General features: G+C 43.3%; 1 protein-coding gene across 1 annotated transcript in view; it reads right to left on the reverse strand.

The window, feature by feature from the left end:
• Positions 1-5616, reverse strand: part of SLC45A1 (solute carrier family 45 member 1) — a 30107-nt gene extending 24491 nt beyond the window's left edge. Inside the window, exons 1-2 of the mRNA XM_053962658.1 lie at positions 5146-5616; positions 2381-2442 (exon numbers count right to left, since the gene is read on the reverse strand). The gene's annotated coding sequence lies outside the window, so the exon portion shown is untranslated. The remainder of the gene's footprint in view (positions 1-2380; positions 2443-5145) is intronic.
• Between the last annotated feature and the right edge of the window lie 384 nt (positions 5617-6000).

Genomic DNA, 6000 nt, shown 5'->3' on the forward strand with positions numbered 1-6000 from the left:
GCCAGTTCTCAGATACAGGAGCACATAGCCTTAACATAAAATTGGTCCAGGGAACTTTGTGCACACATTTTCCTCAACAGAAGAGACGACCAGGGCTAGTCTCTCCCTTAGCTTTAAAGCATACTGGACAACACTGAGTCTGGATCTCTTCTCAGAATTAACTTCCCTTGAGAATTTCAAAAGGGCAGAAACATGTAGACACTGTGGACAGGTGTGGTTTTTACCATCATTGATTTTGTAGCTAAAACAACAATCTGTGTACTGGTAGCTCTGTACAGGAAGCAGGATCTAGAATTCTGATGTGCTTTTATTACATGTATCACTCCCAGAATTGCCAAGCTGGACAGCTGGCAAAGGCAAACATCACATCAATATTCTCAGAAAACAGATGCATTTTAGATTGTCTCTACTTGTCACAGCAAATGGATCTTCACTAAGACAATCATTATCTTTGTTACTCTTCTCCAAAATGGAATTGGCTTTCATTTGCAATTGTATTAACCCACCAGCACTTGGACACTGTCTAACTTTTCTCACCCCTTCATGGATACTTACAGGTGCAACAGACCCAGCTGGAAAGAAAGGGTTTATTATGTGTTTGTTATCTCAGCCACTGCTACAAACTCCTGATGGGAGACTACACAGAAAGGACAATTTGGGAAGGAAGGTTCTATTAAATGGACTGTCCACAAACACAGTGTCTCCTAAAAACCCCAACTGCCACCTTCTTCTATGGTAGGCTGACAGAAGTCATGGATGTCATGTCATCTAAAGCTTAAGTCAGAGCAGCTGCTTCCCTCTTTGTTTTGCACAGAGTACACCTGGGGAGCAACACACACATTACATAATAGTAAGTCAGAAACTGAAAGGAGCCAGATTGCTAAACCCTTCTATGTGGATGAGATTTTTTATTTCCATCACCTGATAATTTAATTGCTCAATTAACTCTGCCTGAATGCCTTGGCTGTGGAAGAGGAATGTTCCCTTGCAGGTCATGGTAACCCAGACAGGAGGCAAGTAAGCAATGCAAAGGTAAATGATTACAGCAAACCAAATGCATCATCCAATTGTATTTTCTCTCCTGCTCTGCTCCTTCCTCCTCGTGCTTTAGGGACAGAACAGGCACCAGACAAATAAAAGACCATAAAACTCTGGTAAAGCCAGTATCATAGGCCTCACCAACATGCTTTAAATTCAAAACTTTCTTAGCCAATTCAAACCTAGCTTGGACATTTCTTTTTGCATTTCTGAAACTCCATAATATGCCTCATTTAGGTAGCAGAGTAATCTGTTCCTTGAGGAGGACTTTGAGACATCTGCTGCATCACTGAACGTGATAACTCTTGTTTCTCTTTACCCAAGAAGCCAGTGGAAAGGATGCCACTACAGTGGTACTTATTGACCATCCTGGGGCAGAGTGGGACTGATTGAGGGCCTGTGCATGTAATTCTTGTCCATCAGCAGACCATATCCCAGAGGGCTTTGGTTCCAATGAACATGCCTGGAACCATTATTGCAGCAAACTACACATAATTTAATCATTGCTTCTTTCATAAATACAGCAGTTAAGTTCACAAACCTGTGTCTCTGTTGTTCTTGTCAAAACTTGAGTGCTCCTGTACAATTTATGGATCATGTTAGATTATTTATTTATATTGTTTCTCATTTATATGTTAGTGGGCAAAAATTTCTATTAAAAATAATTTAAAATGGCTTAGGGATATGGGAGAGTCTGTATTCCTGGAGACTTTTAAGGTTGTCTGCCAGGATGCTTGAGAGCATGTTAATGTTATTAGATCCTCCCTTGGGCCAAGGAGATAACACAGAGGAACCCTGTGACCTTGCAAGATCTTTCCTAGCTATTCCTGGAACCATTGAATGACAATGGCCTGGAAAAGCAGCAAGGTAAAACCTAGTAAAAGAGACACTTCTCGTCTGTCTTTTCCGGAAAAAAAAAAAAAGGCAAAGAGGCTGGAAAAGTTTACATCTAACAAAGTAATGAAAGCGAGAAGAGTTTACAATTGAAATCAATGAGTACTAAAGGGAAAAACATCCTCTGCTACATGATCCCTTAAGGTCTTCTCATGAGCATCATTATTAAATCCCTACCTGTATTATAATTTTAAACAGCTCCTTCAGCCTCCATTTGTGAACTTCCCCCTGGTAGTGCTCCTTTCCATCCTCATGAGAGCTCACATTAAATCATTCCACAATGAGCCTTTCCTAAATTCCTCCCTGAAGCCACCTCTAAAACATATAGGGGTGAAACAGAATTTACTTGGCAGATTGCTGACCCCCTTCTGCTCATATTTAGGATGCAGTGTCTCCTGAATTCTTGGTCATTAGAAATCATCAGCCTGTTGATTCTACAAGTACTCACCATGCTAGAAAATCCTGTTTCTGCCTCATGCCATGCAAAGCCTGACTGGATGTTACTTTGACCTGAAAAACAAGAAACTAAGTAGGTTTGTAGCTAAACCTTGAGCTGCTGACTATATCTGTGTCAGGAAAAGAGCAATGACATTATATTTAGAATATAAGAAAAGGATCTTTTCTTAGACAGATCCTTTAAATCAGGGCAGTTCAAAAGAGGTGAATTTAATTAGAAAACATTTATCCCAAATGTCATAATGACAATCTTGGAAATTCAAGATTAAGGAAAACCAGAAAGAAGCTAAAAATAGCAGCAACTATATGTAAGCAGCTTAGGAAACAGGTAACAGAAGTAAGAGGCAGTGAGGAACTAGAAAAGAAACCCAAACCAAAACAACCCCCTACTTTCCAGCAGACAAAGACAATCAGAAGTGTACATTAGTATAAAAACAAATGCATCAATCTATGAAAACATTTGTCATAATGAGATTGTCCATTATGACATTCATAGGGTAAAATCTCCCAACAGTAATACAGAAAAGCTAGGTATTTCTCATAGTTGTTGGTTGTTTTGTTTTTTTTTTTTTTTTTTTTGAATGCAAGATATGATGCATATCATATCATAGCTTAAAACAAACCCAGAGTGACATTTAAGAAGTAGTACTAAAAGTAGGATATTATTGAATCAGTATACTGGAGCCCTACAAGATATTTGAAGGTCTCATTGCCAATGCTTATCATCTGCAAGTTATTGAAAAATAAGGAAGCTTCATAGGTCCGAGAGAAAAACTAAATTTAGAAGCACAAACAGGACAATCCAGGACTATGACCTCTCTTAAGTATTTGGAGACAATAGCCAAGAAAAACTAAAAAATCTGCACCATGAAAAATTTATTAAAAAACAGGAATAAGTTTAAGTGTCATTAAGAAATTGAGAGGATTTGCAAGGAGAGACAAAAAGACCAAAAAAAAGTTACTTATGGCCTCTGACTAGAACTTCTCTGCTAGTAAACAAAATATTGTGGCATCAGTAGTGACAGAATTTCAAGTAAAAGCAATTTTACTTTCAAAATGTTTGGATTAAGGAAATGCAATTGTAGCTTAATCTGTTTGGGATACCATCAGAAAACTGCCTTTAAGATGATAAATTTGCCTTTTTACTCCACCTAACTTATGGAAAAATCTGCAGAACATTTCAGTATGAAGATAGAACATTCTGGAAGAACTTGATGATTGTTACTTTACATATGAAAAGTGTTTCTATTCCATTCTTTGAGATTTTATCATGCAAATCATGCAGAAATGGGTGACTGAACATTCCAAAAGACTTAACTTTTACTCTGTTTGCTTAAGCAAATACTCTGATACCTGTCACCAGTTCAAATTTAATCTTGTCCCAAGGCTAGAAAACAGGTCACAGTAAGTTATGTTTGCCTTTTTGTTGTGAAACTTCAATGCATTTTCATACCAAGGACACATGAAATAATTTCTAGGCCAGCTGACTTCACTGGTACCTCTTGACTGCTACAGGATTCTAAAATATTTGCCTTTTTTTGAAGAATGCAAGCACTGAAGGATAATTTGGTCCTTTAATTGTTACATTACCTAGGGACAATTTCTCTAAATGAGCCTGAAAGTAGTGCCAAGTTTTAATTTCACTATTACATGCAAACCTGAACCAGAGCTTCACAGAAAGCCCCACAGTTCTAGTGTGTGAGATCTACAAGCACTGTAGGTTTTATTTTGCATTGGAAGCTCATCAGCTTTCAAGCACATTTCCACGTTTATAAAGCAGTTGTGCAGACCCAACACAAATGAATAGGTGGAAAGCCACGGGAAACCGGAGCACTGCCAATTACCTGCAATTGAATACTGTTTCTCAGAGAGACAATCACAGAAACAATTGGAAAAGACCTCTGAGATCAAACCCAACCTGTGACCCAACACCACCTTGGCACCCAGGCCATGGCACTCAGTGCCACATCCAGGCTTTTCTTAAACACCTCCAGGGATGGGGATGCCACCACCTCCCTGGGCAGCCCATTCCAATTCCCAATCACCCTTTCTGTGAAGAATTTCTTCCTAACGTCCAGCCTAAACCTCCCCTGGTGCAGCTGAAGGCTGTGTCCTCTCGTTCTGTTGCTGTTCCCGGGAGCAGAGCCCGACCCCGCCTGGCTGCACCCTCCTGGCAGGGAGCTGTGGAGAGTCATGAGGTCTGTCCTGAGCCTCCTCTTCTCCAGGCTCAACAGCCCCAGCTCCCTCAGCCTCTCCTCACATGATTTGTGTTCCAGACCCCTCGCCAGCCTTGTAGCCCTTCTCTGGACACGCTCCAGCCCCTCCACATCTGCCCTGAGCTGCGGGCCCAGAGCCGGACACGGCAGCCGAGGTGCAGCCTCAGCAGCGCCGAGTGCAGGGCAGCTCCCCGGTGCTGCTGGCCGCACCGTTCCTGGCCCCAGAGGCTGCTGAAAGGCAGCCCCGCTGCCGGAGCCGTGCGCCGGCCGGGAGCGGTCACCGCGGGCTGCAGCGGCCCCCGCTGCCCCGCTGCCGGCTGCGGTGACTCAGGCAGCAGCAGCGCTGCCAGCCCGGCCCTCCCGGTTCTGCGGCTTTGTGACTCAGGCTCGCACCCCCCGCTCTCGGCGAGCACCCCGGGCCACCCCCCGAACGCTGGGACGTGCTGCTCCACAGACCTCTCCTTGCTTTCAAAGCAATCTCCTGCCCGGAGCGCCCCGGGAAAATCTCCCTTTCAGCATTAACAACCAAGAATTACTTAACAAAGCAGAGCGAGGAAGCGCTTTAAGAACATCTTCCACTCTGGATCCGGAAGAGCGGAGTGCATCTGCTGACTAACAGCGGGGATGGGGTGGGAAGGCAGCTGACTTCTCTGCGAGGGAGGAGAGAGCTCCTCGGTGATGCTCTGGGCAGTGCAGGAAAAGCTGTCATCTTCAACAGCAGCGCCCTGCCTGTCAGGGATCTAACACCCACCGCTTCCACAGCTCCTTTTCCCCCTGGCTAAAATGCATGTTTAATGTAATGCGCCTGGAACACTAAAGAGGAATTAAACTGCAGCTACAGCTCTCCATTTGGCTAAAAGTGTTAAATATCAATGGGAAAAAACTACAGCATTTGTGTAACTTTGAGGAGGAAGACTCCAAATACATAAGTCCATTTGTAATAAAGAAACATTCTGTGAAATGTGAATGAAAATGGGCCTGATGTGCTCTTTCCCGGGACCCACACACTGTCCAGAGAGCAGAATGCAGTTCTTGTGAAGCAGCACCAGGATTCACACAAGGGCTCACTGGCACCTCAGCCCTTTGCTAGCAGAGGAGAGTGGAAGTGCAGCCTCCCAGGAAAAGGCAGGAATGTGGACAGGATGGGAGACAGCCACTCCAACACTGATTGAATTTCCTGAAGAAACTCTGGGAGAGTGAAGGGTTTCCTCTTGAGGAGAGGGGGCACAGGGCTATCTGTTTCTGCTTCTTATAAACAGGTTTCTTTGATTCTTCAGGGAAATACAGTAAGTGAAATACTTATACTGCAAAGATTCATGGATCTCTCCAGGTTCTGGGGTCAAAGGCATGCAAATGCTGAGGAGCAAAACCTCCCAACTCTATCAACAACTGCAAA

This window comes from Vidua chalybeata, chromosome 22, assembly GCF_026979565.1.
Source record: "Vidua chalybeata isolate OUT-0048 chromosome 22, bVidCha1 merged haplotype, whole genome shotgun sequence".
NCBI classification, from domain to species: domain Eukaryota; kingdom Metazoa; phylum Chordata; class Aves; order Passeriformes; family Viduidae; genus Vidua; species Vidua chalybeata.